Source organism: Coturnix japonica, chromosome 12 (assembly GCF_001577835.2).
Source record: "Coturnix japonica isolate 7356 chromosome 12, Coturnix japonica 2.1, whole genome shotgun sequence".
Lineage (NCBI taxonomy): Eukaryota > Metazoa > Chordata > Aves > Galliformes > Phasianidae > Coturnix > Coturnix japonica.
Genome location: NC_029527.1, coordinates 16,034,144 through 16,055,729, shown reverse-complemented (window position 1 = coordinate 16,055,729; position 21,586 = coordinate 16,034,144). Strand labels below are relative to the sequence as shown.

At 42.4% G+C, this 21,586-nt stretch overlaps 2 long non-coding RNA genes across 17 annotated transcripts in view; both read right to left on the bottom strand.

The window, feature by feature from the left end:
* Nucleotides 1-12,405, bottom strand: part of LOC107320017 — a 41,512-nt gene extending 29,107 nt beyond the window's left edge. For 6 of the 16 annotated variants that reach the window (XR_004308798.1, XR_004308800.1, XR_004308802.1 and 3 more), the window contains exons 1-6: nucleotides 10,872-12,403; nucleotides 10,074-10,177; nucleotides 8,145-8,257; nucleotides 6,178-8,053; nucleotides 4,712-4,898; nucleotides 2,565-2,708 (exon numbers count right to left, since the gene is read on the bottom strand). This is a non-coding gene — a long non-coding RNA (uncharacterized LOC107320017). Of the gene's footprint in view, nucleotides 1-2,564; nucleotides 2,709-3,113; nucleotides 3,464-4,711; nucleotides 4,899-6,177; nucleotides 8,054-8,144; nucleotides 8,258-10,073; nucleotides 10,178-10,871 lie in introns of those variants that run through there. The other 10 variants (XR_004308804.1, XR_004308807.1, XR_004308808.1 and 7 more) reach the window with 8 other exon arrangements.
* Nucleotides 12,406-12,439: 34 nt separating this feature from the next.
* LOC107319765 lies at nucleotides 12,440-19,098 on the bottom strand. Its single transcript, XR_004308797.1, has 5 exons — nucleotides 18,692-19,098; nucleotides 18,271-18,334; nucleotides 18,018-18,067; nucleotides 13,230-13,354; nucleotides 12,440-12,670 (listed from the first exon to the last, which is right to left on the bottom strand). It is a non-coding gene; the product is annotated as an uncharacterized LOC107319765 (long non-coding RNA).
* Nucleotides 19,099-21,586: the final 2,488 nt, after the last annotated feature.

Here is a 21,586-nt window from a genome sequence, read left to right as displayed (position 1 = left end):
CACAGTAAGAAACAAAGACTTCCCTTCAGTGAGCTGAGTTAAATAAATAAACAAACAAATACATTTTGAAGGGAAGGAAAGCAAAACAAACATGAAACCAGATACTTTTTTAGAGAAGATTGTTAACAATGGGAAATTTTGGACTTAGAGACTCTGCCAAGGTCAGAAGCAGAAGCTGACACCGGATAATAAATGCTTTTTCTACCTGGAGGTCTCAAAATGACACCGTTTAGATACTCTGCACAAACATTTATATAACGGAATGCTTTATTGCCTTTGTCTCTGTTTTCTTTTTCCTTTGCCCTCTTGGATGTACGCAATACTTTCCAAACCATTAAGTATAATACATTTATCTGGATGTTTACCGCATTCCTAAAGGGAGAAAGCTTACATAATCCTTACCCTAAATAAGAGAAATACCTCCTGCAACAACTCCCATTTATTCAATCTGATATTTAAATTGTGTAAGTAATAAGTGTGAATAGCTCTAAAATCTATATTGTTTTCTCCTCTAAAATCTCTATTTCCTCTGTGACCACCTACTGCTTTTATTTTCCCCACACAGAGATGACTCAAAGGCAGGCTAGAAGGAGCTTCAGCCTTGCAGCAGTGGAAATGCAGAGAAGAACTGTGCCCCCAGCACAATCCCTGGAGCAGCTCAGCTGCATGCTGTACCCCACATCACCTACCCCCTCCACAAGAGACACCTGCCTTTGTCCTCCCAGAAATGTGCAGTGCCAATGGTTGCCAGGTGGGCAATATTGATATGGCATGATGCCAGTTTGTGGCATAGCAAATTTGAGAAAGATGGCCAGGAAATGAAGAGTTCCCTTTTATTCCAATGCATTTTGAATCCCTATGAAATGGCTTCAAGAGTGTAAAGGTTAAATGGGGTCTTCAGCCATTGCAGCTAGGAGAGCTTTGATTCATTACCAGCACTTTATAAGACAATAAGAGGAACATCAGAAAGAAGAACATCCAGGCTGGATGTGGCTCTGGGCAGCCTGGTCTGGGCACTGGCAACCCTGCCCATAGCAGGGAGGCTGAAACTAGATGATCATTGTGGTCTTTTTCAACCCAGGCTTTTCTATGATTCTATGATAAGAACACAAAGGAATCATTTGACAACATTTCAAAGCCAATTTGAGACCAAATTAATGAACATCCAGAACAGTAAGCACATGGGTGCTGGCAACCACATCTGCACTGTCTGCTTCGCAGTCCTTGGGCACACCAGTGAGCACAGAGCAATTCATTTTCAGCATCTTGCTCTTGCAGCACTCTGCATTCCTCCATGTGATTGGAGGGTCAGGTAGAAGAAAGAAGCTGCCTGACTTCAATAGCTTTATGATGCAGCTTTTCTGTGGGGCAAGCATTTGAAGTCAACAAGCATAAATCACAGAAAGAAGAAATCCAAATGACCTGGCACAAACCTCTGCTACATCCTTTGCATATCTCAAGTCTTCAAAGGAGCATGCGGGTAAAGGCTCTTTGTACGCAGGAGGCATTTCGGATGTGTTAAAGAAAAACCCAAACATGTCAGTCCTCTACAGCCATTATCATCTTGATAATGAATGCCAACTATTGAGAGATAAGTGCCAAAGCAGACATCAGGAACTCCAGTCCTCCGCTGATTGTGGCATTTATGGACTACAATGCATATGATTGCTAGCAAACAAAACAAGAATTTGGTGTGTAAGGGAAGGGGAATTGTATTTTTTAACATTAGTTTCTCACTTTACACAAGCTCCTTTATCTTCCATAGAAGTATTCTCAAAGATGTACCTCACCTCTAGAAGCACAAATGTCAGTATTCATCCACATTCAATATTAATTCACTTGCAATCAGACACTTCACAGCTTTCAGAACAAAATCTGATTCTGAGATGTATAACAACCTCAGCAGCACAGCTATAACAACACAGATAAAACACTTACTGTAGATGTACTGTTGGCCATAACAGTACACCACTTTACAAGCTCCAGTTGCATCTGCACTCCCTGTTTGATTCTAGCAGCCTTCCATTATGCTGCTGTACCTTGCTGCAAGCCAGCACTCCTCCTTTCAGTTAGTGCACCACAAGGAAAATTTCAGAGGCAATCTTTCAGAATCCTTCTCCCCTGGCTGACATGCAGCGGCCCAGGACAGCCCTGCTGCACTCAGGCTCCCAGGTCAGCATCCCCAGTACAGTGCAGCGCTGGCCTCTTGGTGCTGGTTGCTGCTTTGGTAGGCACTCAACAGTGAGGAGAACATGAACAAATCCAGGAGCAACATCTTGTGCTAACCAGTTTGCTAAGCTGGCTGGGGAATCTGGGAAAGCACAGGTCTGGAGGCAGCAGTCTTTGTATTTTGATGTGCTTGGGGTTAGAAAGAATGAAAAGGGTAATGAATGGGTTTGGGGGCAAATAAGGGTTCCTTTAATCATTCAAAAAGCACTGGAGTTCAGGAGCTGGACTCAGCACTCCTTGTGGGTCCCTTCCAACTCAGGACATTCTGTGATTTGCTCTGAAGTCTTGCAGCTTCAGGAGAGCACTGATGGGCACAGTTGAGCAGAAGTTCTTACCTTAAAATGAGAACAACATCATCTACTCCTTAGCTTTTTGCTCAGTCTGTACCTTCAAAGGCTGAAATCATCTGATAGGGTCCTTGGCAGCTCTTAGAGGAACACAGCACACCTTGTTCACTTCTTCTCCACTGTGATTTTTCTCTGAAAATCAAGCAAACAGAAACAGAAAGGGAAATAATAATAATAAAATGTAGAAGCACAAAAATAAAGACACAAGTAGAAAACCACCAGCCTTCCTCCATGAGAGGTTGTGCTTCCCTTTTGCTTTTCTTAAGCAGAGGTTATTCATTCTGTTAAATGAGCTCCTCTCATTTACAGCCCCTAACACCTCTGGAGTTACCCAGTAGTCAGGAGAAGGGTCCTTCTGCCTGCACAGAGCTCAGTACTTCTCAGACTCCCAGAAATACATCATATTTACAGCTACCACTGCACTGAAGAGCACTGAACTCTCGGTGACTTTAGAGACTTCTTCTATGTTAAATTATGCATACATATTTGCACAACAATCTTCATCCTACAGTAGATCTCGAGGTAAACAGTGCAGACCTCAGATGAAAACACTGCCATCAATCTCAGGGGGAAGCACACCATGGAAGGGCTGTGTTGGGTCAGCACCCCTCATTGCTGGCCTGACTATCCAAACACAAACTGAGTTTCACACAGTTGTGTCTTCCCTCACAGCCTATCCCATGGAAAGCACAGAGGTCTGAAAACATTAGAATGAGCTACTGGTGCTCTGGTTAACTGCAGATATTTCTAATCCTCCAAACAGCATCTGTTGACCTCGTTAAGAACCTTTATACACTCAAAAGCCTCCTCTGAATGCCGTTTCATTGAGCTGTGCCAAACACTTACCAAAGGGCTGTTGTGCAGCTATGAAACACCCATTCCTTTGCCTTACTCTGTCCTCTCACATAGAGCAATTCTTTGACTAAATTACTTAGCAGTTAGAGCATTAAATATTGTCTCTGGGACTAAAAAGAAAGAGAAAGGAAAGGAGAGAAAAGGGGAAAAGCATTCCCAGTCTTGGTCACCACACGCCAAATTTCTTCTTGGAATAAATTCTTGCAGTGGATCATGTTGAAATGTCGACAGACTTTTAATTGGTGTTCTGCAGAGCCCACACACAGTCATACAGCAATAATTTGGAAGTGCCTTGTTTAAAATACATTTAGGCTATTCAAAGCAGATATTGATATTCACTTGTAGCATGAGAGCGCCAACAACGCCTTGAAGGCATCTCTCCGCCACAGAATATTTTTCAGCAGCAGGTGGGATGAAATGGTGACAAATGGGATGGAAGGCAGCACATATGAATAAACTATATAATATCCTATTTGTTTCCTCAAGTTGGCTGCTCGCTTTATTATTTTTCATAAGCTGGTAGTGCGAAAGCAGCCAAAGCACAGACCCATTCCCACACCTCGGTCTTACTGAAGATTGGATGCAATTTCTGCTCAATATTCTATCCCCAGGAAAGCAGAATATGTCTGTGGGGACACCACGAGAAAGCAGCTCTGCTTTGAGCAGTAAGCACTGATGAATGAAATTCCAGCCTTATTTCAGCCCAGATTTGCAGGGGAGAGGAGGGTGGGATGGTATTAATGATAACACAATTGCTGTTTCAGAGAGAAGCCTGCAAGCTGGGGGCTCCCTCGAAGCAATCTCATAGCCCTCCCCAGCAAGCACAGCGTGTGTAAAGCACAGTCTCCTGCTGCACCTGGACGGGCACTGCTCTTATGGCACATCAGAATGGTTCCTTCAAGGTTTGCTTCAAAGTGTGCCTTGTGTATCCAGTGAAGACTGAAGAGTTAGATTTCTTTCTAAAGCAGAGAGATGTAGTAGCAAACTGAGAAACACCTGTGTTTCCAAAACCTGCTATTTACAAAACAGGTACTTTGTTACTCATATCTCTTTTGTGAGGCTTGCAAAAGTGATTTAAAACATCAAACAGCATCTAATTAGGTGAATGAGCCCTGTGCAGGGACCCATCTCTACACAGCTCAGCCTGGGTGGGAGCCATGCCAGTCCCTGTGTTGGCCTCGCTCCTGGCTGGGCACTGCTGCAGCCCTTGCTCATCGTTTGTCATTGTGCTGCCTTATCTCATGTTGCTTCAACTCCGAAATGAGACAATAAATATTTACCTCCCTCCCACAGATGAGGGAAGGTTTAATTAGCAAACGCCTCTCACTGCCGTGGGAGCTGAGCGCTGTTGGTGCTCTGTGCTGCAGAGCTGTGAGAGCAGAGCCCACCAAGTGGAACCTGCCCACCGCGGTGACCTTGGGTAGGGGCTGAGGCCATGGCTGTGTGTCATGCCAAAGGGTTCAGCGTCTAAAGAAAACAAAAATGAGATTACCGCATCGTATACACTCAGAAAGGCGCATAAACTCAAATATACATCACCTTGGACATCGCATGTCCTTGGATGTAAGGTAAGCCCTATTTTCACAGTGTTTCTGTTCAGTTCAGAAATACCTAAAGAAATTAAAGTCTTGCTATCCCTTATCCCTCCTACCCAAACACAGAGTGCACTTTCTCATACAGGCTTTCAATGAAGGGAGGCCTCCTGGGGATTCACTCAGTAAGAGTGAAAGAATAGCAATTCTTTCAGCTCCTGTAGGAAATGTTCATATTCTCAGGTGGGTTTTTTTTGTTTGTTTGTTTGTTTGTTTTTCAGGGTGGGGGAGAAATAATAGGGGGAGTATTGGCATCCTAACCATATTTATAGGTGCACTGAAAGAAAATTAAGCCGCAATGAAAATTAAGCATTTTTATGCTTTTCCAAAAAAAGAGATGATAAATAATGCTCTTTGAACTCCAAGATGAAAAGTGACTGAACACAAGCAGCAGCATTCTCCTGTCAAGCTAGTCTTTCCATGAGTAGGAAGAGAAGCAGGGAGCATTTGTCCTCTCTGTGGTGGATGCACTGAGCACCTCATCTTTAAAGAAGACATGGATATATTTTCATCTTCTCAAAACATATTAAAGAGAAAAGAACCTCAATGCCCTCAACAAACTTCATCAGAAAGCAGGCAGCTGACAGAAAGGAAACCCACATTGGTGCAGCACACCACTGGGTACCCACAGGCTCCAGCCCTCCTGAAACTGTTTGACGATGAAGTGCATCACTATTACTTCCAATTCCAGAGTAATTAAAGTGGAATTTATGACTCAAATATCCAAAAAAGCTATTTCACAGATGATTTGCAGCCATGCTTAAGCACAGGCATTCATAGCATTCACCAATCCTTTGTATTTAGCATTCTGCAGTAGAGCAGACACAAAATCCAGACTAATGCATTAATGTGCATTTAATTTACCCGTTACTGAGATGATCCATTTATATCTTTAAGGGTTAAAATTTCTACAGCCACTATATATGCTGGAAAAGATATCACACTTGAGGACTGAATATTAATTCCTTCTAAGAGCTGACATCGCTTATGTTGTCTTTTGCCATTATAGCTTTTAAGTATCACTACTTACACTACTCTATGTACAGATGAAGTTCAATATAACCTATGTCTTTTGGAAGCAAAATTACATTTTAGTGTGGTTGTTACATATACGAAGTGTTCTTTCTTGTTGCTGTGATAGAACTACTACTTACTGGAGTGAATTTTGCCGGTGATGGGAGAAAGGATGGATTCCTTCCAAGAGACAGCATGTCCACATGAAAAGTTCAGCTGACCTTTTGCCCATGGCCAACTGTGGAGAAACATTTTGTACTTTGCAGGATAATGCAGTCCTTTGCAGTAATAACCATAAATGTAAATGACAAATACAATGCAATCAAGTGAAAATCTATTTTGAATAGAAGACAAATTGCCCCGGACCTCAGTAATTATCTCTCTGGGATTCATAATCAACTTTAAATTAATAATTGGTTTAATATCTCCTCTTCAAAATTTTCAATAATTAAATAACAGTCTCTTAAAAATTACATTCTTAAGCACATTTCAGAATCATTATTTAATAAAAACAAAGATAGGTGAGCTGTGAGTGGAAGAAAAGAGAAGGCACGCATAATGATCCCGAGAAGACTTTCACAACACAGAATCATCTCTGACAGGAGAAGTTCCTCAAGTGGTGTCACAAATGGCCTTTTGGTACATGCAGTTCATCAAGAGTGAAGGAAATGTGAGAAGCACAAAGCTGAGCACCAGCAACCAGGTTTTTCCCTTCAAAAAATAGCATTCCTCACAACCAGGATGATGTGAAGTGCTGTGGCTTCACATAGCCCTGAAAGCCCTTCTTGTTCCTCTTGCATGGAAAGCTTCCATGCTGTTTGGGAGAGACTGCAAACTCAAGTCTAGCATTTCTCATTGACAGGGTGATGCAAAAGGTACATGGGGAGGTGGGAGGGGGGGGTATTTATGTTGCAATAAATGTCTCACACCGGCAAAACTAATTGCAAATCTCAAAAACTGTGGTAGTAATAACATGCTGAAACATCACTTGTAGGACTGAATTATCCCCCTCCTCAGCTCTGCAAAATCAGAACAGAAAAACGTATCATATATGAGATTGATTGTATAATATTTGCCTGTTCTCAATTCAGAAACCAATTACCAGGAATTATACTTCTAAAACAAGACAAAGTAATTCAGATCCTTGCCTTCCAGGATTTATAGGTAGCTTTAAACCTATCTTCTTGCCCATAACCTTCTTTCAATAAAACACAGCTTTTCTCTCAGGGAAGCAGAGGGAAGGTAGCTCTTGTACCTTACCAAACCCCTACAGACTTGAAGCCCTGCTCCTCCAGCTCATCTTTTGGTTGCCCCATTACTTTCCTTCCTTCAAATTTAATATTTTATTTAAAGAGACAATTTGAAGCTATCCAGGGGCAGCTTTTAACTCTTTGATTATCACAGGTGTAGCAGAACATGACCAACTGCAACTGAAGCCCTTCTCCAGCCTGTAGCCCCAACTCACCACCTGCTGCCCTGAGCAACACAGCTGAGCTGCTCATATTCATTTTAGCCAGCACTATTTTCTTCCCTCTTTTTCCAGTAGATTTGCTTTCTTTCTGTATTCTCTTCCATTACACTGAAGGCCAGTCTCACAGGATAGGGAACGTGATGTACTCCTCACCCAGCTGCTCCCTTCCCCTTCCAGCCCAACACTGATCCTCATTTTCCTCATGGTGACTCAGAAGCATCTTCAAAGTTTTCATGGGTCATCTCCTACTCTCACTTAAAGAGAAAAGAGCACAAAGCAAATCCATTGCCAGCATTAACAGAACAACCGCATTACTCAGTACCACCAGGCTATGCACGAGGGGAGCTCAGCACATTGTGCTGCTGGGCATCACAAGGAAAGGCCTTAGTTGAATCACATGTTCCATTTTGGAGGGCCAAATACTGCTGTTTTCATTCTTACCAGTGCCATCCAGAACCATTCCACATCACCCAGTTCAGTTTTCCACAGTACACGAGCTGTCCTGGCTTGCTCTGCTCCACATCATCCAACCCATCACATCATTCCTGTGCAAAACTGCTCATCAGCTATTGCTGTCCCTAAGTCTTCTTTAAGCTCTGCTTTCCTGGTGAGGGTTTTATGCTGAGCACTACTCACCTTGTCCAAATACATATCTCCATCCATATTTCAGGATTATTCATGGCACTGGTTGCTTTTTTGTATTTTTTTCTCATTGTGTTATTTTTCCTCTTCACACACTTCAGCAGTCTCTGGAGGGAGAAGAAGTAGAGAAGAAAGGTGAAAATGGGTTTTTTTTAGACCTATAGTAATCAATAAAAGCAATGTTACAGATGCTAGAGTGTTCCCTACTGCATTCCCTCCCCTTGAAATATTGATACTGTTGTGGTGGAATTTTTTCCCCTTCTGCTTTCTGAAAATAGAGATAATATAAATGTTCCCATTACTAAGAAATATGTCACATCAAAATTAATGATATTCAGCCAATAACAATGCTGCTCTCTGGCTGTCAATTGAACTCAATTTCAGATTAGCAGAGCAATGCTTCCATTCATGCTCTATTCAGAGGCAGAGATGAATTAAGGCAATTCTCCCAGGTTATGCATCAGTGAAGAAGTGTGCCCTAGATTGAACAATGACCTGTGAGCCCTTCCTTTGCACACCACCTTCATTCTGTGCTGCTGGGCCAGATCCTGACCCCAGGAAAAAGTTCTGCAGGTGTGTTACAGCTACAGCTCAGCGTTCCAGGGCACATCTGCAGAAAGTGGAATGAGGTACTTTCCTCCTTTCAGTCATCAGAAGGGATCAGAATCCACTCCATCCATCAATGCTTCATCATGAAATCTTGCTTTGCTACATTTTATGTCTTAAAATAAGAGCAATATCTCCAAAATAGCCTTTGACTCCAGTACGAAAAGCTCTTTTTATTGAAATATTTGACAGCAAGAGGAGTACTTGTTAAGACAACTCTGATAAGAGATATTTTTGCTGGCTTTTCTTCTTTAAAAAGTGCTAGCCAAAGATCAGAATATGCTAGCAGATCTGCTGCACAGAAACAAGGCCAGAATGCAGGTGTCTGTTCTTACCTGCAAAGATGACATTAATTCCTTATTACAAAACAAAGGTTATAGAGAGACCAGTGTTCAAGGGTGACTAAGTGACTAAATTATTTCACATGAGCAATTTACTTTTCACTGACCAGCAGAGGATAAAGAAAATATGAAATCAGATTGAAAGCTGAAGTGCCCATAGTGACACTGGTATGAATTGTAAGTACTTGAGTATACCAATCACATGACATATGTGATTACTGTCAACTGCTCTTGTAATACTGAAAATCAACATTAATATTCATAAAACTCAGCTATGTGCTCCGATCAATGGGAGTGTTCCATAAAGCACCCAGTAGTATTGAGTGAGTGCCTGAGCACTTTGCTCCTGTTCATATACTTCAGCAAATTACACTGGGTGCAAACATCCCTTCAGAAAGAGGTTCTCTCTTCCAGTTTCTACTCCACAGTTACCCTGCCTCAGTTTTAGTCAGTGTTTCCTCCAGGCCTCTGGATGCGACAGGAATTCCTGATGATTCCTTTTACATTTCTTTCAAAAGCATATAGCTTATGTATCTTTGAGCACTGTCAAGGAAAGAGGTTTTCTCAGGTTTGCCAGCAGAGGTTTCCATCACCCTACCAAGCAGGGTGCATAGGCTGAGAATGCCAATTAAAGCCTCAGGAAGGAGGCAGACAGACAGAGCAAATACGTTCGATAATTACATTACATTTACCTTCTCACAGACATATTTGACTGAAAATTGTTTAAATTTTGGCTGGTTTTAAAGCAATATTGATATAGAGAAGCGTAAAAATATCTTTTGTTTACCATGACTCATTGCTGTAACCTATATGGTACTGCTGGTATTTTGTATTTCCCTCTGTGGCAAAGAACTTGGCGGCCTTCTCACAACTGTTGGAACTTCAGAGCAATTGCAGCTCTATGTTAAGAAGGTGAAGACCTGCAGTAACTCCCTTAAATCACTTCAGGTTCAGACAGCGTAAATGAAACCAGTACCTGTGCATACAGTAGTCATCTCCTGGTCAGAGCAAAACCTGCAGTGTTGAACAGTCTTCCCATCTGGTCTTCTGCAAACACAGCCTTTACCAGTTAACAAGGTACTGCAAAGAAAAAAATTGTTCAAGGTTATTATGAGAATGTTGACTATGATGCATTCAAAGTGGCATAGAAAATATCAAACAGATCTGAAAGGTATGCTTCACAGAAATACATATGGAGATGGTATGGTTTATCAGTGCATATCACAGTTTAATATTAGAATACCAATGGAATGCCACATTTTCCACCGTGACAGATCATACAGATCATGTGGTGCAACTTGCTTGATAGCTTCTAAGTGACTGACCAGGAAAGCAAAATCACTAAAACCAACGTGAACTGTGCCAGACTTCTCTCCTCTGCTACGCAGCTCAACCCTATTCATCTCTCACAAAAACAAAACATAAAACAAACGCAAACAAGGAACATGGTGAGTCTGCAGACTTATCCAACTCAATGTTTTCTTTTTTCCTGTAGACTGAAAAGATGAAATGTGGAAGGAAAATTAAAGAAAGAAAGAGCCTCCAAGCAGAGGAAAGCTGCTAGTTCTGAAAAGTGTTTACTGAATGCCATTCAGCAGTCTTGGAGATGCTAATGCCGTAACTATAGAACCATATTAATGCAGTGTTTGTGCAGACACAGGCCAAAGTCTGCCACAAGAGGCATTCTGGCCCCGGTCACCAGCTGAGGTCCCACCTGTGCCCTGTCACTGTTTCCAGAGCCCCTCAGGCTTCCCAGAGCTTGAGAATCACTCACCTCTAACCCTATAAAAGAAACTTGGCTTGGCAAGACTTCAGAGAGTAGAACAAGGGCAGGCAATCATGGTAAGGACTACAGTCTTCACCCATGGAACCATTCTCCTTGGCAACTGATGGCTTTAGAGAGGACTCCAAAGACTTCAGAGTAACCACAGGTTGCCCAAAGGGCCAGTTGTGCAGGAAGATTTGTGATCCACCACTACAAAAATCAGCATCTCTCCAATGGAAGATCACATTAATAAATAATAGGATAAATTAATAAAACAGAATCTGAGCATTGTGTGTTCAAAGCAAAGCATCTCCTCTAGATGTGCCCTGATTCCCTCTCATCTTCAGAAAACTGCTTACCTGAAAGGGATATATTAGGAGTTGTGCCTCCTCTGTACAAGCTGCACATGCCAGGAGGTAGCCCTACTGAGCTAGCTCTTGAGATCAAAACTTTCCCTACAGATTTTGTTTGACATGCACCACATCATAGACAATTCGGCTACTGTTTAAGAGAAAATTGTTCCATCGTCTTGCAAGTAGAAGTCAAATATTGGGGAAATAAGCAGCAAATTGTGCTGAGGCAACAAAATTAGCTATAGAATATCACTATAGTCTTAACAATCCAACAGCTACCACTGGAAAGTGATCTTCTGAGAGACTGGAAATACCAGAATGTGCAGAATGTTGTTTTTTCTGGAGTTCTGCATTATATCCTCCATGGGAATTATTTTCTTCCTCCTTCTCTCTTTTTTAGCTCAAATATACTCCATTCAGAGACTGACAGTAGAATCAGAAACAGATTGGAACAGATCTAAATAATATCACGCTCCAGTAAAACAATCCCAGAAGTCAATAGGCACTGTGAGAGTTGTGAATGTAAACCAAATAGCTGTTAGTTTTACACCTATAGCATAGCACGTAGAAAGTCTAAGGGAAATAAAATTATAATTCCATTCTTGTCAAGCCAGTGGAGGGCTACACTTATTTTTCTACACAGTGGAAAACAGAACGGACATTTGTTTTGTGGACCATAGAACAAGAACAACTGCTTTATACTACAGCCTGAGATTAAAATGGTCAATTATATACAGATCTTCCATTACCATGATTCTGTTACAGAACCATGATTACTTTTTAGTAATTATTCACTATTTACGACCTACAGGATTGCTTACGTATGACTCCACACAATTAAGCATAAGCTGAAAATCACTCTAAGACATCAGCGGGGCTGCTCTTGGAACTGAAGCTGAGCTGATGCTCGATGGGTCAGAAGATCAGAATGCTTTGCATCAGAACAATGGCAGATAACAGGCACCCAAGCACTGCCCCCATAGACTCAATGACTGAACCAGTCATGGTAGGGAGTGGCAACCAGGTAATCTTTAAGGTTGCTTCCAACCCAGACCATTCCCCAATCCTGATTCTATAAATTACAGCAGCAGGAAAACAAAGTTGATGCAATGTAATGGCACAGTATGTCCTATATTAGCACAAGATCCAAGTATAGAATCACAGTCATTCCCTTTGATTTATAAGAAATGTATGGAAGAGCAATGAATCGGTACTTACAGAAGACACACTGGCATTTCAGGAGGGGCCATATGTATATATCTCCACTTCCAGTCATATTTACTCTTACACACAGGGGCCAATATCCTCAGAACAGTCAGCTGGCAGAAAATCCTTCCCAAGCTATCCATTCTATGGGTACCCATTCTATGGCTCCGTGTATTTTCAGGTGCAGCATTCACAAGCAGAGAACAAACATTTGTTTTGCTCAGAATTGGATGATCTTGGGAATGTCCTCTAATTTCAAAGCCAAAAATCAGAGTGTGATTTACTGGAAAAACATTATATTAACTACAGTTCTTGAAGCCTTTGAAACAGCTTTGAAAGAGAAGCAGAGGGTTGTCAGAAGGATCTGAATTACACACATTTCTGAACAAATTTATTTCTCTAGTTAAATATTAGTACAGGAAACTGATGAATCTCCCTTAGTTTAATACATCTTTTATTTCAATTAAAGCCGAAGTACATTCTATTACTATGGTGACCATTTTGAACCTTTCTTAGTTTTCTGCAGTCCTAGGGCTTTAATGCTCATTACATCTGGATACAGCTGCTGGCTGAAGGCCAGCTCACTGCGCTTCATCTCCAGCTCCAGAACTAATGTTAACAGCTTACTGCTTTCACATGAGCTGAAGCAGCATCAGAAATATACATTTCTTTTTGTCTTAGAAGGAAGCACATGACAACACCAGTCCAGAGAGTCGGAAAATGCTTTAAGCTTCACTGCACAACAAAATAGCATAATTAGATGTAGGCAAAATAAGAGTAAAGAAGAATTTACTGTCAGAAGTCCCACCTTCTCCTTGCTGCGTTGTATCAACTATAATTGCCTTCTTGCAGACCTGACCAGGGAGGCATGGAAGACAGGCAGCCCTTGGTTTGTTCTGCTTCCCAGAGAATCACTGTGACACAGGTGGGTTTCTATGTATTCAGAGGAGAAAAACGGTTACCTGAGCACACCTCTGTATTTTACACAAGTTGCTACTACATTCCACATTTTTCATCAAGAGCACTTTATCATCTGTGATTCTTTATCATATATATCATAAATATAAAGATATCATCTTTATCACTGTGATTCTAAGCTATTCTCAGTTTCCATGCAGTTTTGTGGATGCTATAGGGATAAATGGAAACATCAGGTTCAAAGAAACAAGGTGGAAGACAAGCAAACATGCTTATGGGGGGAACTGTTCCAATGCATATTGCTACCCCCAGTGAGCACCCTGCATGTACTGTGCAACTGGGCTTCTGCCTTCAAGAGAAGAAGCAACAATCCTACAGCCAGTGAAAATCCTACAACCTCAGCAGATTCACAGCACAGGCAAGGAAGCCAGAGGTCTGATTGCCTTTAGCATTACAAGGGGCACTCAGACTGAGTGTACAGTCTCTAAATGTCTTCCGTGGTAACTGTTTCAAATGTCCACAGCAGCAAGTTTGTTATTGCTGCATTTCAGGAAGCAGCCAAACCCAAAGCAACCCAACTCATGGCTCACCAGCACTCCAGTACCTTCAGCAACCTCACTGGGGACAGTACAGATCTCAATCATAAGTTCGTCACTTTTTCACTAAGTAGAACACTTTGAATGGGATAAAAGATCCCTTGGCTCTTGCTGAGCTTCATGAGGATGAGCTTTAATGCTTTTATGTACTGCTTCTCTCCGCTTCATCTTAAGAGCATCCTTTATCCTGGAGGCATTCAGCAGCAGGCATGGAGCTTAAAGGAAAGACAGAAGGCTAACACTGATTTCATTCCTATCATGAAGGATTCCTTTTTTAAGGGTAAGCAGCTTACACTGCCTTTCCCTTGGTGAATCCTCTGCAGCTCAGCTGTCCAAAGAGCATAGCAGAGCTGTTGAGCTCTGTGTGCACCTGGTGGGCAGCGTGCTGAAGGGCACCAAGGAGCCCTATTGCCAGGGCAGGGCACTGCTCCTGCTGCCCATGGACACTGCCGATGGCTGACAGCAACTCAAACAGCCTAATGAACACAAGAGAAATGTGCCTACTGTGTTGTCTTGAGAACCGCAGTGCTGCAGTCCTATCCCTTTCCATTGGGATTTCTCACCCTTTATTCTCCTGGTTCTTTTGTTGAATTGCAAGGTAGAAAAAGCAAAGGTCATTCATAATTCAGAGCTGCTGAAAAGACAACATCTTAAGGGCTGCACAGCACAGGCAAACAACAAAGCTTAGGCAGTTCATTCCTCTCTCATAGCTGTGCTTCAAGACCCACACGTTTTCAGCTCCTATATTTTCACTGGGATCTCTTTGACCCTACATTGACATCTTTTGCTCAACTTCTGGCAGCTTTTCCATAATCATTCCCATCTCGGGAGCAAGACAAGACTCAACACCATCTCAGGGCAGTACTGCAACATCTTGAAATACCAAACTCCAACAGCACTGAGGCAGCCAGTCCCACAGCACAGCAGCAGTCCCACCACCCAGCAGTTGCTCTCCCACAGCCCAGGGAGCCCAGCCCTGCCAGGCAAACAGCCAGGGCTGTAGGACTGTGGCTATCAGCCATGTGGCACTCAAGGTGAGCAGTCAGGATGTGGTACAGATGCAGGTTTGGCTGATTTTAGCCATCCTAAGATGTTTTTCAAAAAGTAGAATAATAAAAAAATTCTGAGCTAAACTGAAAAGATATTTTCACTCCTGGCTGAGTAAGTTTACAGAGAAGGTTGTGCTTCTATAACTATATCAGCTGCAATTTACGCTGTAAGGATATAACAAAAGTATTTCCTGAACAAACCAGGTTTTAGTGCAGTTCATAAACGGCTGAAATACAGTAGATATTACAGAAATGGAAGGAGGTCTATAAACGCCCACAGCAATTGATAGGTCCATTTCTCCATGATGCACACAGCTGCTGAAATAAAGCACATAGTACAGGAATGGGAGCATGCCAAGCAACCAGACGGTTCTCTCCATACAAGCTACGGCCATGATCTTCTCTCCCACTTCCCAGTACACAGCTAGTGATTCACTCCTGAGCTTCAAAAGAATCATCTTCACCAATAGTAGCAGCTAGGGAAGGGGAAGGCACTGCTGTGAATTTTCCACCAGCATTTTCATTTCATCCCTGCAGACATCAGGGCTGGAAGCACGCATAGGATCTGATCTCCATTGGAAAGGACCCAGAAGGAGCATGGAGTCCAACCTACGGCAAAGGAACTGCTTCTGTCTGATCCTTTCCACCTGTACCATCCAATGTATAGATTCTAAACATTTCCTGCAGGAATCACTATGAGAAGAGTGTTATTCATTTCAGCTCTTCATCTCATCTTAAAAGATAAAGAACATCTCTGAAATGCAAGGACCTTTTATTTCTAAACTTCTGTAAATTCAGTGAGAGCATATATTATTTTATATTAATATAAAAACATTATCAAGATAACCCAGTGACAATCCATTGTAGACACCAGCCAAGGAGACAATTACAGTAGGAAAGAGATCTCACCGGAGTGCTGGCCGATAACAACTTGCAAAGCACTGGGGCACAGTATTTCTCCTTTGCCATATTTTCAGTCAGTTATATTGATTTTTTTTCTCTCCACAATATCTTTTATTTATCATTTTTAATCATGTTCTAGTGACCTCCACTGCCTGTAATCAAAGGGCCAGCACAAACACGATTCAAGAACAAGAAAAATAGTAATAAATAAAAACTGGAAGAAAAAAAAAAATCCATATACAGAAACCTGAGTACATGGAAGAATTCAGAATATTCTGAAGTGCATTTTCTCATGGGAATCCAGGACTATGAGAGCAGCTATTTTTTATACTGGGAGACACCATGGGGTACTAATTAACATCCACAGGGAGCCATATGTGTCAGTCTTAGTTTGGAAGCAGCTGGGGCCAGAATTGCTCCTATCCCCTCTGCTGTGCTCCAACCAATGTCCCAGGAAATGCCACAGCAGCTCGGGGGTCTCAGGCTGACCTCAGCTGACCCAGCTGTCAGCTACACACTTTTGTCGCTGCTGTGTTAAGAAGCACCAGATTGACTCCAATAAGCCTGAGCTCACCTTTGGTCTTTATCTTATCCACGAAGCAACTGGCACTCATTTGTTCCCACACAGAAGGCCTGGCCCTATATTCCCCACGGTGCCATCAGAGCCTCACACTCAACCTTGAGATGTCACTTCTGAAGCAGCAGTGGTAAAGGGTGAGCAACAGTGACATAAATTGGACAGGAAAATAGAAGTGAGTGAATGGTGGCAAAGCCCAGAGAGTTTCAAGGAAGGCCAAGTTTCACATTCATCTGTTTCCGAGACAGAAACCAAAGGAGAAGAGAGCAGCAAATGGGATTGTTAATATATATACTTCTTAAGATAAAATGTATTCCTATCAGCTGTTATCCTACTATGAGCCAGACTACCATGCTAAGGCTGCAAGGTGTATTACAAGTTGCAAAAACCATAAACCGCACTTATAACTCTTTAATTTATAGCTGCCTGACAGCTTTGTTCTACCAAGCTATTTGCTTGATGTATACCTGACCTCCCTGTAAAATGAACAATGGAAATGCAACATAAATGAGGTGAATGTTTTTTTATGGAAGACTTCCCAAAGTTGGCCTGCAAAATAAGCCAGCTGCAGACATTGCCTTCTCCACAGCTGCACACAGCCATTCCCAAGCAGCACCTGCGCTGCAGCTCCAAAGCTTCTTTCATACAATCTTTTTTGTGTGCAAATGTGTGTTTGCAGGCATAGGTGGGTTCATCACCTTTACTGGGCACACGGACTGTGTGCCAAGCTCCTAAATCAAACAACCATATGAGCATGGGGTAGGTATCAACCTCAGCTCCTGCTTTGCCATAGTGGCTGCACAGGACACTAAGCAGCATGAAAAATCATATGAGATGTGGATGATGAAGCCCACAAGATCAACTTCAAAGACTGGTGGGGGATACCCAACTAGCTCTTCCTATTCAGTGCCATTTATCATTCACCAGCATTGCCAGAGGAAATACCAAAGGACAGTAATGCACGTAATCACATGTTTATAAATGCAGAAACGAGTGACAAGCAAAAAACTTGAAGATGTGGAAAACAAATCTGTAAATCATATTAAAAATCCACTCCTTGGAAATTCATTGCACCCTTGGAGTGAAGAAAAGCACCTCATATAAGGCTCTTAAATGAACAGCCCAGAAACAGCCTCAGAAACTTGGGATAAATATACGTTTGCGCTGGCCGGGGGAGATTCAAGAGATTCTCACTGAGATTCACTTTGGAAGCTGATAAAAACAACATAAAAGGTGACAGAAAAATGGAGGCTTATCCTGATCCAGCTCCTGCTGGCCCCAGCTTGACAGAGCACTTCAGCACACACAATTTTCATCAGACAAATAATTTCACTGTACACAGCATTACAGTATCTGATAAGATCCAGGCCAGAATACCAAAGGTGTAGGCTCTTCCTTAAGAAGCCTTAAAGCACAACGAAGTCTCCAAAAGCACTTCTTAGGGTAGCATCTTGGAGCAGCTGACCTTGAGCCTCTCCTTGCTTAAAGGTGAAAGCTTTTGTCAAAGTATACATCAATGCCACAACAAGTACAGAAATATCAGTCCATCCTACCTGAAAGCGAGAAGTCCTTGCTTCTTGCTGGATATCCTTTGACATGGAATCTAGGAAGTTTCACCAAATACTATCAGTTAACAAGCAAACTTCTTGCACCCCACACCATGCCCTCCCCTCCCAGCAGCAATGAAGGGCACAGCTCTGCCCCACTCCTCTGCAAAAGCAGCATAGGCCCCCACTGAGGCCCCCTCTTGGCTGAGGCAGCAGAAGCTCTGGCTGATCCCACTGCAGGTGATTATGTTGTACGTACCTTATGGGAAGGACAGTCTGCCTGTTCTTCACTCGTGGGTAATATCATCTGAATAATTATTTCCCTGAATGCAATAGAATACAAATAAACAAACAAGTAAAACAACAAGCAAAACAAACAAACAAAAAACCCTACAAGTAAGCAAAAACAACACCACTATCTACACACAAAACAAACCCCCCCAAAAAGCAGGGTTAGCGTCACGACTCATAGAGCATTACTGCAATGCACCCTGCTGGAAGAAAGGAAGAAATCCTGCAAGTGGGGAGGAAGGGAGTGACCAGTGGAGGCTGGGTGGGCACGAGGAGCAGTTCTGTACTGCACCCACCTGGGAGCCCTGCCTGGCTTTGTTCCTTCAGCCCAAAGTGACACATACATCAAGCGCTGCTCTAACAATTGCTGTGAGCTGCACCAAACATACCTGAAAAGTCACCCACTGAAATGTGGGATCTGATGGAACATCTGGGTGGTGGTGAGAAACAGAAGGTAGATGCAAATGTACAAAGCAGTTTCATACCCGGTGTGTATATGGCAGCACCAAGGTTGGCACGGCAAAGTTTGTCTCCATGTCAGCTCCCAGTCCTGCCAGGTTTCAGGAAAGTTAAAAATAATAATAAAAGGAAAGATCACAGTTAAGTCCTTGCAAACTAAAAGGTTAATCAGTATTTACAGAGAATACTGGAAATGTCTGGCTTAGCATAATGCAAAAACCTGAGCTATCCACTGATCCACCAGAAAGAAAAGCATGGACACATATTGACCATCATGTAGTGTAGTGCTGCTCTCAGCTCACACTGTACATCAGTCATTGATGGTGTGAATGCAGAAAAGGCCACGCAGCACGCTGACTTCCAAAGCAGAAGAACCAGAGAAGATTACTCCATAGGACGGGCAGTGGTGATTTACTGCTTTCCTTCAGAGCCGGGGTCAGGAAGCCCAGGACCATCAATCACAGCCAGCTCTGGCAGTGCCCCGGAGTTACCAAGTGCCGCCACTCTCTCCAGGACACCTGCAGTATGTGGTGCTTGGCAGGAGCCTCTATAAAGCACTCCATCCTTGATTTCAAACAGAACTAGATGAAACTCCACAGGATGAAAAGGTGGTTCTGCAAGGCTCACAACATCTGACAGCTTTGTGGGTTTTTAAGAGCACCTACAGCTTCACAGCTATGGATCAAATCCAGCCTGCTGCTGAATACCTCCAGGCAGAAGCTGTCCATACTGTTCTTATTTGCAGCAGGGTAGGCTGGGAACCTCCAGGTGCCTCAGCCCCATAAGGCTGCTCTCCAGATACACCATGGGTGTAGAAGGGGAGAACAGCCAAAGCCACAGAACAGCCATAAATAAAAATAGCAATGACAGTACAGGAATCATATTATTGATAACAGGGAATAAAAGAACATGTTCACTGCTACCCAACAGAAACCACCCCTGGCATCGACTTAGTACCTAATTGCCGCAGATGCTCCCTGGAAATGTTTGAGGGACACATTTGGATCCTGAAAACAGTGCCATGCACTGTGACTATCCCAAGCCTCCATTACAACTCCAGGAGGAATGAGCAAGTTTGAAACACAGAAAAGCCACTGCAGTGTTATCACACTGATAAGTGAGCTGAATGCAGGTCATTGCCTGAGAGATGCAACGCTGCAGGAGGCACAGCCATAGCATCCACTCCTCCCACACAGCCAGGAGTTTCAGTGGGAGATTTGAACCAATCACAAATAGATGAGAAACTCCATAAATAAAATCACTTAGCGATCACTACAGAAAATCACCATGATGTCAAATTTCAGAACTTCCAGTTTATCCAATGAGGAATAAGTTTTTCCTTCTAACCTGAAATGTCCAGGACTTTTCAGTGTGAAACCTGGACTCCTTTTATAACTGAAAAGGAGTTTTATAACCCTCTCAATAGCCAGATATAGTTATTTCCCACTGAATAAATAACATTTTTCCTGGTTGATAATTTTCTTCTAGATCCTAAATCATGAAGTGCTTATTCATGAAACTACATATTTAATAATTATATTCAATACTTAATCAGACCAAAATAAATTTGCATTAGTGCTGACATCTACATGAGATATGAACCTTTCACTGTTTTATTTTCTTGTTAGTTTTAACTCTGTTTATGTCTGTACAGAAAATGCCAGTAAAATCTGGCACTATGCATGACTTCATGTTATAGCTATGTATATATAAGTTGATAATATTTGTGTTAGCAGCAGCTGTTGGGAATGAGTGGAAGTTTGTAAGGGGAAGGTCTGCCTTGCCCTTATTCCTTAGCAGTGCCAAGCCCAACACTAAGGCATATGATGCTCCAGAAGAAGAGAACACTCAAATACTAGAAAGTCTCCAAGTATGCAGATGCCCTAAAGGTGAGATTATCTTCAAACAACAGGTCAAATTGCTTTTCCTCCTATTGCTTGAGCTATTTCAGGCTGGGTAAAAGCTTTTGGAAGCTTTTAAAGCGGGTATTTCCTAATGTAACCCCCTACTGGCACTAGGGATGATTGCTCTCCTGAGGCTGGGCATGTATGGAAGGTGGGAGCCGAACTCTCAAGGAGGAACTGAACATAGCAGATACTCTTCATCCATAACCTACATCCACCAGTGAATGCACACTACATCAAAATCTGAACACAAATTATTTTACACTATACTCATTTAAGCAATGCCATGACACCCCACACGTACCAATTTCACACTAATAAAACAGCACCTCTTAACTTCAATAAGGTAAACAAATGAATATATTGCTTCATATCTCATGAAGAAGAATTGCCTCTTAAAATACCTCCTTCTTTTCCAGTTTCATTGTTGGGAAAGCAGTTGAAGTTTTCAGAGTTTACAGCTGAGTGTATTGACTTGGCAGTTTAACAGTGCTCAGGGCAATGGTGGAATTGGGAACCACTATCTTTGGGCACGTTCTGTTTGAGCAGATGGCTTGTGTTTAAATTTAATGGAGCTTAGACATTTTCACCTCACTGCCTGTCCAGATGATGGAGATATCACAAATAGATGAACCTTGGGACAAAACGAGCCTTCATCTTCTGCATGCTGGAGATTGCTCTGCTTCACATAGGAACGATGGGGACGTTTCCTGCTTGTAAGGAGCAATTCCCAATGATCACTGCTGCAGTCTGCAGAAAAACGTCTTCAGTTTTCACAGACAGTGTACCAAATTGTTCTGCAGGATTATATTCCTCTCTGTCAAATTTGTCACTTATTTTTCTCTACTGGCAGAACACTGAAGGTGCTGCCAACACAGAGCATCTGAGATGGTGATCCCTTCATCTTCAGACACGGTTGGG